The 13,820-nt window shown below is 37.3% G+C and overlaps 1 pseudogene across 1 annotated transcript; it reads left to right on the top strand.

The window, feature by feature from the left end:
- Positions 1-13,819, top strand: LOC309616643 (signal recognition particle 9 kDa protein pseudogene; annotated as a pseudogene). Its single transcript has one exon. The product of its transcript is annotated as a signal recognition particle 9 kDa protein pseudogene (transcript).
- Position 13,820: the final 1 nt, after the last annotated feature.

Here is a 13,820-nt window from a genome sequence, read left to right as displayed (position 1 = left end):
CACCACGGAGCACCGCAACCGAGCGAAAGCGCCCTGCGCCCTAAAAGCTATTTAATTTTACACTTTCAGTGGGTGATTTGTACGGTATGTGAATTATATCTCAATAAAACAGTGTCTGTGTATCTTTTTATATAGTATTTCCTCCAAAGTCCACATTTTTTTTTTTTTTTTTGTAATTGACAAAGAAATCAAGATTTAGTTCGTGTCGTTTCAGATGCCCTAGGACCATTATTTCTAAAACATCTCCGTGGAGTTTTCCCACTAGTTCCTAAAGAATTTTACTCTTTTTAAGGTTTTCATCAGAATTTTTTTAAGGAAACAAAGTATATATTTAGTGATCTGAGACAAGTGAATGAACTTATGATCTGCAGAAGCCAAAAACAGATAATAATATTTAAAAAACCCTCATTCTTATATCTGCATCTTTAGTGTCCTTGAATTATATACAAGAATTGTGACTTCTATGATTGAAAATAAATGCGTATGACAAGGATTCAATAAAGGATAGGCACTAATAAACGGTACTCCATACTTACTGGGGTGAGGTCTTTAAAGATGCTACTACAGTAAGAAAAAAGAAAAAGAAAAGGCAAAGAAACTGCATTGGCCACCAAGATGCTAAAATCTACCTAAGTCAGGTATTCAGCACACACACACTAAATGGATGTGTAAAATGGTCAACAGTCTCCTTGAATATAACCCCTTATTAATAGGTCTGTGGAGTAAGAGATGGTGTTCTACGGAGTCAGGGATGGGAAAGTCTGTGGGGTCAGGGATGGGAGAATCTGCATTATCAGTGATGGGGTGTCTGTGAAATCAGTGAAGGGGCTACGTGAAGGCCAGACCTGTGGGGTCATTGATCAGGATCTGTGTGTCAGTGGTGGAGATTGTGTAAGGTCAGTTGAGTCAGTATGTATTCGGGGTCCGGCCAAGTGCACCGATTCCACCCACCACTGGGTGCGGTCTGGAGGGACAGTGACACCTCGGAGTGAAGGGCGGTGTTGGTGGTGGTTTTTTAGAAACGGCAGACACCCAAACACCGGAGGCTTTTAGGAAGAAGTTTTTGTCTGGGTCGCATCAGGGTCCAATGGGAGACCTGGTGGGAGGTACCGCCGGGCTGTAAATAACTGGTGAAGGCGGGGCCTCTCAACAACAAAGGAGCTAATCGGAGGCCTGGGACGCTAGGCTATTGCTGTGAGTGACCGGCAGGGACAAGCCCTCCCAACAACAAAGGGCCCCTGGGAAAGAAATCCGTGAACCAGCGGACACTGAGACATTGCTATGGGAACCAAGGGCTTTTCAGGTCCGACGATTTCTCTTCGTCTAACTGGCGAGCTTTCGTGCAGCGCGACCCCCTGAGGGTCCAGTGTGCAGTCTCCCGCCGTTTTCTCTAATCTGGGGGCTATGTGTTTCCTTCGTCACTGCGCGAGTCTCACTCGTCTCCTACCCCAGGCATTTGCCGCGTGTTGCTAGACATGCCCTCTCTCGCTCTACCCAAGAGAGCAGTTGGGATTTGGGGGGAGGGGGCAGGTGCGGGGTAGCTATGGCGAGGTGGGGTTGGGGGAGGGGAAGAGAACAGAGTCCTTTACCACACCGTAGCCCACTTAGATTCCCCAGTCTGTGATAGGAGAATCATCTTTTCCGCAGGGTTTTAAATCCGAGGCACTTGGGGAGAGGGCAGAGTTGCAGCATAGCAAAGTTGGGGATTGGAGCGGTGGGAGATGTGTCCACGTGAGTCGGTATCATTATTCCTGGCACCCTATATTTGCCTGCTCAGGTTTCCCAGTCTGTACCAGGTGCACCGCTGACCCGCAGGGGTCTGAGGGGAAGTCAGTCCCAAGTCTCTGCTCCCCTGGGCTGCGACGGTCCAGCCACCGCAGGGGGTCTTCCAGGTCCCGACGGAGAGGGGTAAGGGACTGAATAGCACCGCGAGTATGGGGTCAGAAGGACCAAGACAACTGATGGTTGCAAGGCACTTTATTTAGAATTTACTGAATCTTATACAGACAGAAGAGGAGCTCATTATTAGACAATGAACCCATAGAATTGCTTATCGTCTCAGTTCAGTCACCACCATGGACGTCAACAAGTTTACAACGACCATCCTTGAACATTATCTTCCCTTAACCAGGCACACACACAGCCCCAGCCATAAGGAACAACCAGGACTCTCAGTTCCCTGAGGTCTCCCGGCTTGAGATAGCTTTGCTAATCTCTTTTACATTCCTCAGGCCTGGGACAAAGAGTGCATTCCAAGTCAAGGGTAAGGGCTTTGCTTTTTGTGAGAGACATACTGTCTCCTCCAGGAGTTACCTCCGGCTAAGACTGCATGCCTCCCACACTGGGCTGGATTGGAATTTGCTCCCAGAGGCTTCAATCTCAACGTACACATCCTGGGTGGAGGGGATGGTGTCTTTTGACTTTTAAATATTCAGTTTTTGCATAGTTACATTTATCGGTCTCTTCCTTTATGGATTCTGGGTTCTGTTTCTTATACGCAAAGATATCCTCGTGCTTAGATTAAAAAAAAAACTTTGTCACCTAATTGTTATAGTTTTGATTTTTAAATTTCCCTTGGAATTTATTTCGGGGTAGAGTGTAAGGTAGAGATGTAACTATTTTTTTCCCAGATGGATAAACAACTGTCCAAACACCATTTACTGAAGAGTCATCTTTTCCCCCTCTCTTCCATGTTTGTTACTGTCCCAATAACACACTGAAGTTCTGTAGACTATTTGACTTCTGATAGGGCAAGTCCTTCCATTATGTAATTATCTTCCAAAACTTTTCTGGCTCTTCTGGCCCATTTTGTCTTGCAAATGAGTATCAGGATGGGCTACTCAAATTCTACTAAAGAAACGATGCTGGGATTCTGATTGAAATGGCCTAGAATTTATAGAATATTTTAGAAAGAACTGACATTTTAACATTAAATCTACCTATTGGGAATTATGGTATCTGTTTCCTTTTATTCAGGTCTTCTATGTCTTTCAGTAAAATCTTATACTTTTATTCAAGTAGATCTTCCATAATTCTTTTTAGACCTATTCTGAGGCTTTATTCTAAGACCTATTCTTAGACCTATCCTAAGTTTTTATTTAGTTTTATAATGATATATATTTATTGTGTTATTACATTTTCTAAGTAATTGTTACCTGTGTGTACATTTTTTAGTGTTGATCTTTTTTAAAATTAATTAATTTATTTTTATTTATTTATTTGGCTGTGCCGGGTCTCGGTTGCAGCATGCGGGATCTTCGTTGCGGCGTGCACGATCCTTAGTTGCACATGCGGGATCTTTAGTTGCGGCATGCATGTGGACTCTCAGTTGTGGCATGCTAACTCTTAGTTGTGGCATGTGGGATCTAGTTCCCTGACCAGGGATTGAACCAGGCCCCCTTCTCTGGGAGCTCAGAGTCTTAGCTGCTGGACCACCAGAGAAGTCCCTAGTGTTGATCTTATTTGTTTTTGTTTTTTATGGAGGTATAGTTGATTTACAGTGTCATGTTAGTTTCAGATGTACAGCACAGTGATTAAGTTATAAATATATACATATACATATTCTTTTTCATATTCTTTCCCTTATAGGTCATTACAAAATAGAGTATACTTCCCTATGCTATACAGTAGGCCCTTGTTGGTTATCTATTTTATATATAGTAGTGTGTATATGTTAATGATCTTATTTGTTTTAAGAATATAAAACATATATAGAAATAGTTTCGTTTTGTGTATATAAATTATACATAGTTTTATATCTGGTTTGATTAGTTAACATTATCTCTTGGGAATTTTTCCATCTTGGCACATATAGATCTTATATTTCTGGTTTTCTTTTAAGCTGCATATTGTTTCATAGTAAAACTGAGCCGGGATTGGCTGGGCCCCTGCCGCGGTAGGTGGCTGCGAGAGGTAGGGAGGTAGGTGGGCCGCATCGCGCCGCCTCCACCTCCGGTCCGTAGCTTTGCCTCTCTCTCCTGTTCTGCCGCGGGCCCACGATGCCACAGTACCAGACCTGCGAGGAGTTCAGTCGCGCAGCAGAGAAACTCTACCTCGCAGACCCTATGAAGGCACGTGTGGTTCTCAAATATAGGCATTCTGATGGGAGTTTGTATATTAAAGTAACAGATGATTTAGTTTGTTTGGTGTATAGAACAGGCCAAGCTCAAGGTGTAAAGAAAATTGAGAAATTCCACAGTCAACTAATGCAACTTATGGTGGCCAAGGAATCTGCAGTGTTGCCATGGAAACGGACTGAATGGTTTGAAATGAAGACTGTTTGTCATGTTCTTAGGAAGTAAATATCTTTTGAATTTGAGAAAGTGTTGGGACAGAAAATACTTTATGTAACTAAGTGGGCTATTCAGAAGCCAAGAGATCATTTTTTGTACTTTGTTTTTTAATGTTTACTTTAGAGAGCTAGGAATGTAAATGCTTTCAGTTAGAAAGCCTTTATTTATTTTTGGAAATGGAACAAGGAATGCCTCTATCTTGGAAACTTTTTGCAGATTGTTTGATGTTAGGCAAAATAAATAATTACTCTCCGGTAAGTTTGTATCAGTAATTTGAAAATGAGCTATCAAGAAAAGCCAATTCTTCCTTAAATTTAGTTAATCTGTCTTTAAAATAAAATTAAATGTAACCATTTTGCTGGATTGATATATTTCTTTTGGAGCATGAATTGTGTACTGTTGATGATCAGCAAATATAAACTACGGTAACTGGAATTAACTGTGCACAGCAGTATAGCTGATTATATATGGTAGTGTAGTCTCAATTATATCTAAAAATAACTATGAAAACAAGTATGCTTTACCTTAAACTTTACAAATTTAAACTATATATTTTGTTGTTGTTGTTTTTTAACATCTTTATTGGAGTGTAGTTGCTTTGCAATGGTGTGTTGGTTTCTGCTGTATGGCAAGGTGAATCAGCTATACATAAACATGTGTCCCCGTATCTCCTCCCTCTTGCGTCTCCCTCCCACCCTCCCTATCCCACCCCTCTGGGTGGACACAGAGCACCGAGCTGATCTCCCTGTGCTGTGTGGCTGCTTCCTGCTGGCTGTTTTACATTTGGTAGTGTATGTGTGTCCATGCCACTCTCTCACTTCATCCCAGCTTGCCCTTGCCCCTCCCCGTGTCCTCAGGTCCATTCTCTACATCTGCGTCTTTGTTCCTGTCCTGCCCCTGGGTTCTTCAGAACCTTTTTTTTTTTTTTTTTAAGATTCCATAAACTATATTTTTAAATATAAGGGATTCATAGTATCATTAACTTGTTGAGCAAAGACTTACTTTGAATCTAATTTTCAGTGCTCAGAAACATCTGCCATTACTTTAAATGCATGAACAGAACACTCACTAATGGACTGAAACCACCATATTACAGAAATATTTGCCACATATTTGCCATCTACATTTTCTCAGAAGGGCTAAGGATCATTTGAACTGTTAAATTTTTGCATACCTCTATGACACCCCAACCCATTTCTCTCATTACTTAACCAAGGTGTTAAGCATGACTGTCACAACTGTTCTCCATTAAACCAGAGGTATGATATTATTTGATATTTATATTTGTAACCTGAATTTTACCACCTAAATATAATGTTCATATGTTGATTCCTACATTAAAATATTTTTTGTTAGGTAAAAAAAAAAATGAGCCATGGTTATTTACCCATTCCTGTACTGGTGGATATTTAAATTATTTTCAATGCTTTGTTTTCATTGAAACACCGTACTGAGCATTTGTTCTAGGTTGGAATTGCTCACTGAAGAGTCTGTGAATTTCAGCTTTTAATGGGCACTGAGACTGTCTGGATAAATGTTCTTTCCCAGAAGCCACCCATGAGGGTGCCTTTTTCTACCACAGCTGCCAACACATGACCACTCAGAACCATTTGTGGCCCCTTGGACCATTAGTCTGCAGCTGCAGGGAATAGACTATGTTTTCCTCCCCTTCTTCTTGGCTGCTCTTTCCTTTTAGAATTTCTATGAGATGAGAATACAGTAGACCTTCAGATTCCTCTATGACCTTCAGCTGTTGTTTCATACTTGCCATTTGCACTGCATCCTGGCAAATTCCTCAGATCTATCTTCCTGTTTAACATGTCCAACTTAAACCGTATTTATTCTTCCATCCAGCCCACTTACTATACTGTTTTTATTTCAGTGATTTCACTTTTTATTTCCAAGTTATTTTGCTGATAATTTTTAAAGAAGTAATAACCTCTCACATCTCTCTGAGTAATTAGACTCATTCTAACATTCTGCCCTATTTGCTTTATTAGCCTTATCCCCTGGTTCTATAATTGTTTAGCTTTTTAACTACAAGCTACCCTGGATGTTGCAAAAATAGTACAGAGAGTTTCTGTGTGTTATCATCTTCCCCCAAATGTTAACGTCGGAAATAACTATAGCACAATTATCAAAACCAAAAAATTAACATTATACAATTACGAAGTGGTTTTCTCCTAGTAGGATATTTATGCTTAACATATCTGTGTGCTTATGATTTAAACTCACTACTCCCTTCATTTTCAAGGATCCGATCTATTTTGTTTTCCTCTTCTTTTCTTTCCTGCCTTTGGTTCTACTCATTTGTTTAGTTTTTTTTCTCTTCTAGTGGTATAGAATTTTAATCTCCTTTTGCCCTATTTATTTATTTATTTTTTAACATCTTTCTTGGAGTATAATTGCATTACAATGGTGTGTTAGTTTCTGCTTTATAACAAAGTGAATCAGCTATGCCATATTTAATATTATTCCTTGCTTTCTATTTGTTTGATATTTTAATATTGCTATACCTGAATCTTTTGTTAACATTTTCCTGTGATATCTTTTTAAAAAATCCCTGTATTTTCAACGTGTACAAGTCTATTTTAGTTGTTTCTTAAAAACAGCATGTAGCTCAAAATTTCTTTTCCAATCTTAGAATCTTTGTCTTTCCATCCAATAACTCAACACATTATTTTATTGAATTAATAATAATAGTAATAGTAACAATATTTTGAACAATTATTATGTGCCAGGCCTATGTGTAGTATTTTATATTGATTATAACAATGGATTATACCATTTCATCCTAAGAAATGTACAATTATTCACATTTTTTAGATGTGGAAAATAAGACCAGAAAAGGTACTAGAAAGCTTTGCCCAATGTTACACAGAAAGTGGAAAGCAAGAATTTGTACCCACAAAGATTGGCTTCCAAGTCCACAAGCTTAGTCACTATGATATAACAAGCTTAGTCACTATGATATATTGCTACTTTTTGACTCATTTTTAAAAAATTCTGCTTTTCTTTTTCCCGATGCCTTCAGGCATTTTTGATCAGTTTTCTTCCTCCATTTATTTAATTCTATATGGAAAAGTCAGTATTCCCCCTCAAGCTATATCCTCTGACCCAGTTCAAATATTGAATATTGGGCTTCCCTGGTGGCACAGTGGTTAAGAATGCGCCTGCCAATGCAGGGGGACATGGGTTCGAGCCCTGGTCCGGGAAGATCCCACATGCCGCGGAGCAACTAAGCCCACGCATGTGCCACAACTACTGAGCCTGCGCTCTAGAGCCCATGAGCCACAACTACTGAGCCTGAGTGCCACAACTACTGAAGCTCACGTGCCTAAAGCCCGTGCTCCACAACAAGAGAAGTCACCACAATGAGAAGCCCATGCACAATAGTGAGTAGCCCCCACTCACCACAACTAGAGAAAAACCCGTGCGCAGCAACAAAGACCCAACACAGCCAAAAATGAATAAATAAATAAATATATAAAAAGAAAGTACAGTTCATCCACTGGGGAGGGTGGGAAGGCAATTAATAGAAACTGTCCCTGAAAAAGCTCAGACAAAGACTTTCTAGACAAAGACCTAATAGACAAAGACTTTAAATCAATTATTTTATATATGTTCAAAGAATGAAAAGAAACCACAAGAACAATGTTTCACCAAATAGAAAATGTCAATAAAGAAAAAGAATTTACAAAAATGAACTACATAGAAATTTTGGAGCAGAAAAGTACAATAATTGATATGAAAAATTCACTAGAAGAGTCAATAGCAGATTTGAACAGGCAGAAGAAACAATTGGCAAACTTGAAGATAAATCAAATGAACTTATCCAGTCTGAGGAGCAAAAAGAAAAAGAAAAAGAAAAATGAATAAGAGACCTGTGGGACATTTTCAAGCATACAAACATACATAAAATGGTAGTCTCAAACTGGGTAGGGGAGAGGAATAAAGAATATTTGAAAGTAATGGCCAAAAACTTTCCAAATTTGATGAAAAACATGGACCTATACATCTAAGAAGCTCAAGAAACTCGAAATAGGACAAATTGAAAGAGATTCACAGGCAGACACGTTATAATCAAATTGTTGAAAGTCAAAGATAAAGAGAGAATATTTAAAGCAGTAAGAGAGAAGCCATTCATCATGTATACGGAATCATTAACAAAATTAACAGCTGATTTCTCATTAGAAACCATGAAGGCCAGAGGCAGTAAGATGACATATTCAAAGTGCTGAAAAAGAAAACCCAAAATTGTCAGTCAAGATTTCTATAGCCAGTTAAACTATCCATCAAAAATAAAGAAATTAAGACGGTCCCAGATGAAAGTTCATTAGTATTGACCTGCCCTTCAGAGAATGCTAAAGAGAGTCCCTCAGGCTGAAACAAAATGACACTAGAAAATAACCCAAATCCACATGAAGAAATAAAGAATGCCAGTAAAAGTAACTACATAGGTAAATATAGAAGTCAGTATTAGTGTATATTTGGTCTATAACTCATTTTGACCCCTATATGAATTAAGAGACAACTGCATGGGGACTTCCCTGGTGGTTCAGTGGTTAAGGCTCCATGCTCCCAACACAGGGGGCCTGGGTTCAATCCCTGGTCAGGGAACTAGATCCCACACGCTGTAACTAAGAGCTCACACACCACAACTAAAGATCCCACATGCTGCAACAAAGGTCCTGCATGCAGCAACAAGGATCCCATGTGCCACAACTAAGACCTGGCACAGCCAAATAAATAAATAAATATTTTTTTAAAAAGACAACTGCATGAAAAAATAATTATAAATCTATATTGATGGGCACACCTGTATAAAGATGTAATTTGTGACAGTAATAAAAAGAGGGGATAGAGCTGTAAAGGAGCAGAGTTTTTGTATACTACCGAGGCAAAGTTGGTATTAATTCAAACTAGATTGTTATAAGTTTAAAATGTCAATTGTAGGGAATTGCCTGGTGGTCCAGTGGTTAGGACTCAGCACTTTCACTGCTGTGGCTCAGGTTCAACCGTGGTCGGGGAACTAAGAGCCCGCAAGCCACACTGTACGGCCAAAAAATAATAATAATAAATAAAATAAAATGTCAATTGTAATCCCAAGAAATCACTAAGGAAAAAAATATATATATATATACAGAAAGAGAAATGAGGAGGGAATCAGAATGGTACAGTACAAAAAAATTCGATTAAAAATAAAAGAAGGCAATAATGAAGGAATTTGAGGAACAAAACATGTATAACATATGAAACAAATAGCAAACTGGCAGAAGTCCTGTCTTATCAGTAATTATTTAAATGTAAACAGATTAAACTCTCCAATTAAAGGCAGAGATTGGCAGACAAGATTTTTTAAAAGATCTAATTATATGCTCTCTACAAAAGACTCACTTTAGATCCAAAGACACAGTTTCAAAGTGAAAAGATGGAAAAAGACATTTTATGCAATTAATAATTCAAAGAGACTTGGAATTGTTATAATATTAGACAAAATAGACTTTAAACCAGAAAACATTACAAAAGACAAGGACATTATATATAAATTAAAATGTCAATCTATCAAAAGATGTAACAATTACAAACATATATGCAACTAACAACAGAGCCCCAAAATATATGAAGTAAAACTGACAAGATTGAAAGGAGAAATAGTTCAATAATAATGGCTGAAGACTTCAATACCTCACATCCTTTAATGGACACACAACAAGATAGAAGATCAACAAGGAAACAGAAGAATTGAATAACACTATAAACTGACTAGACTGAACAGACATATATAAAACACTCCACCCAACAACATCAGAATAAACAGTTTTCTCAAGTGTACATGAAATATTCTTCAGGACAGACAATACATTATATCACAAAACAAGTTTCAATAAATGTATAAACTCTGAAACCATACATAGTATCTTCTCTGACCAAAATGGAATGAAATTAGAAATCAACAGCAGAAGGAAATATGAATATTCACAATACATGGAAATTAATTCACATTCTTAATCAAAGAAAAAAATCACAACAAATTTAGAAAATACTTTGAGATAAATGAAAACAAAAACACCACACACTAAAATTTATGGGCTACAGCTAATGCAGTACTCAGAGGGAAATTCATACCTATAAACTGCTACATTAAAAGGAAGAAAAATTTCAAATCAATAACCTAACCTTCCACCTTAAGGAACTAGAAAAAGAAGAGCAAAGAAATGTAAAGTAAGCAGAAGGAAGGCAATGATAAATATTAGAAAGGATATACACAAAAAAATAGAAAAACAGTAGAGAATCAACAAAACCAAAAGTTAGTTCCTTGAAAATATCAACAAAATTGGTAATAATAGACTAAGAAAAAAAGGGAGAAGATTCAAGTTACTAATATCATGAATGAAAGAGGAGACATTACTACTGACCTTACAGAAATAAAAAGGATTATAAAATAATATTATGAACAATTTTATGGTAACAAATTATACAACCTAGATGAAATGGGAAAATTCCTAGAAACACACAAACTATCAAAACCTATTCAAGAGAAGTATGCCTTTCTATGACAAGAGATTGAATCAGTAAACAAATAACTTCTGTTATGGACTGAACGTTTGTGTCTCCCACAAAATTAATATTGAAGCCCTAACCTCCAACATGATGATATTTGGATGTGGAGTCTTTGGGAGATGATTAGGTTTAGATGAAGTCAGGATGGCAGGGTGCCCATGATGGGACTAGTAAGAAGAAGAAACCAGAGAGTGCGCCCTGTCTCTCCCTTTCTCTCTCTCTCAGTCTCTCTTCTCTGCCATGTGAGGATACAGCAAGAACAGACACCATATCTGCTGGCCCCTTGATCTTGGACTCCCCAGCTTCCAGAACTGTGAGAAATAAATGTTTGTTGTTTAAGCCACCCAGTTTATGGTATTTTGTTATAGCACCTCGAATTGACTGAGACAACTTCTAACAAAGAAACGTTAAGAATCAGATGGCTTCACCAGTGAATTCTACCAAACATTTAAAGAAAAATTAACAATACTTCTCAAATTTTCCCCTCAAAAAGAAAAGGAGGGAACACTTCCTAACTCATTCTATGAGGCCAATATTACCCTCATATCAAAGCCAGTTATATACATCACAGAAGAGAAAAACTAGAGACCAATATTGTTTATGAATATAGATGCAAAAATCCTCAACAAAATACTAGCAAATTGAATCAAGCAGCTTATAAAAAGAATTACTGTATGCACTATGACTAAATGGAATGTATCCCAGAAATGCAAGGCTGGTTCAATACTGGAAAATCCATTAATGGAATACATTATATTAACAGAATGAAGGAAAAAGGGCATGTATGAAAATACCTATAACTAATATCACACTTAATGGTGAAAGCTTTCCTTTCTAAGACAAGAAACAATACAAGAATATCTGCTCTCAACAGGTCTCTTAAACATTGTCCTGGAAGTTCTAGCCAGGGCAATTGGGCAAGAAAAAGAAATAAATGGTATCCAAGTTGAAAAGCAAAAAATAAAACTATCTTTATTCACAGATAATATGATCTTATAGAAAACTCTAAAGAATCCACTAAAAAACCATTAGAGCTAATAAACGAGTTCAGCAAAATTGCAGGATACAAAATTGATATACAAAACTCAGTTGTATTTCCGTACAACCAGCAACGAACAACCCAAAAATGAAATTAAGAAAACAATTCCATTTACAATAACATTAATAAGATACTTAAGAATAAGTTTAACTAATGAGGTATAAGACTTGTACACTGAAAACTACAAAACATATTGTTGAAAGAGATTAAAGAAAACCAAATAAACAGAAAAACATCCTGTGTTCATGGACTGGAAGACAATGTTGGTAAGATGACAATACTCCCCAAAGTTACGGCAGAGTCAGTGCAATCCATATCATAATCTCAATAGCCTTTTTTGCAGAAATGGACACGCTGACTCTAAAAGTCATATTGTTATTGCAGAGGAATGGCCAAAAATATCTTTTTTCTTGAAGAACAAAATTGGAGGACTCACATTTCTTGTTTTCAAAACTCACTACAATGCTACAGTAATCAAACCAGTATGGTACTGGCATAAAGACAGACATATAGATCAATGGAATTGATGTTGATTTTTTTTTTTTTTTTTTTGGCCATGGTGTGTGGCAGGCAGGATCCTAGTTCCCTGACCAGGAATTGAACCCGGCCCCTGCTGTGGAAGTGCAGAGTCCCAACCACTGGACTGCCAGGGAAGTCCCAGCTCAGTGGAATTGACTTGAGAGTCCAGAAATAAACCCATACATATAGTCAATTGATTTTCAACAAGGGTTCAAGACTAGTCAATGGGGAAAGAATAGTCTTTTCAACAAATGGTGCTGGGACAATTGGGTATCAACATACAAAAGAACTAATTTGGACTTCTACCTCATACTATATACAAAAATTGATTCAAAATGGATCAAACGTAAATGTAGGAGCTAAAACTATAAAACTCTTAAAAGGAAAAATAGGTATAACTTTTTGTGACTTTGCATTATGTAACTATTTCTTAAATATGACCGCAAAAGCACAAGCATCAAGAGAAAAGAATAAATTGGACTTCACCAAAATTAAAAACTTTTACACATCAAAGGACACCAACAAGAAAATGAAAATACAACCCAAAGAGTGGGAGAAAATCTTTGCAAATAATATATTCATAAGGGCCTGGGATTATATAAATAACTATTACAACTCAAACACAAGAAGATAAACAATCCAATTTAAAAATGGGCAAAGCACTTGAATAGACATTTCTCTAAAGAAGATATACAAATGGCCAGTAAACACATAAAGAGAAGTTCAACATCATTAGTAATTAGGGAAACGTAAATCAAAGTCACAGTAAGATACCACTTCACAGCCACTAGCATGGCTATGATTAAAAACAAAACAAACAAACAAAATATGGGAAATGACAAGTGTTGCTGAGGATGTGGAGCAAGTGGGACTCTCATACATTGCTGATGGCAAGATAAAATGGATCTATGGAAAACAATTCAGCAGTTCTTCAAACAGTAAAACAGAATGATCATATGACCCACTAATTCCACTCCTCCATATATACCCAAAAGAATTAAAAGCATATGCTCAATGAAAAACTCATATATGAATGTTTATGGTAGCATTATTCATAAAACCCAAAAACTGGAAACAATGCAAATGTCCGTCAACTTAAAAATGGATTTTAAAATGCTGTATATCCATACAATGAAATATTGTTTGGCCATAAAAAGAATGAAGTACTAATATATGCTACAACATAAATGAACCTTGAAAACATTATGCTAAGTGAAAGAAGCCAGACATAAAAGGGCACGTATTGTCTGACGCCTTTTATATGAAGTGTCCAGAATAGGCAAATCTATAGAAACAGAAAGTACATTAGTGGTTGCCAGAGGCTGGGGGAGGGGGAGAATGAAAAGTTACTGCTTAATAGTAATGGGGTTTCTTTCTGGCCTGATGAAAATATTCTGGAATCAGAC

Source organism: Balaenoptera borealis (genome assembly GCF_965194805.1).
Source record: "Balaenoptera borealis genome assembly, chromosome: 19".
In the NCBI taxonomy this organism is placed as follows: Eukaryota; Metazoa; Chordata; class Mammalia; order Artiodactyla; family Balaenopteridae; genus Balaenoptera; species Balaenoptera borealis.
The sequence above is the reverse complement of the archived record's forward strand: the minus strand, read 5'-3'. Positions and strand labels throughout refer to the sequence as shown.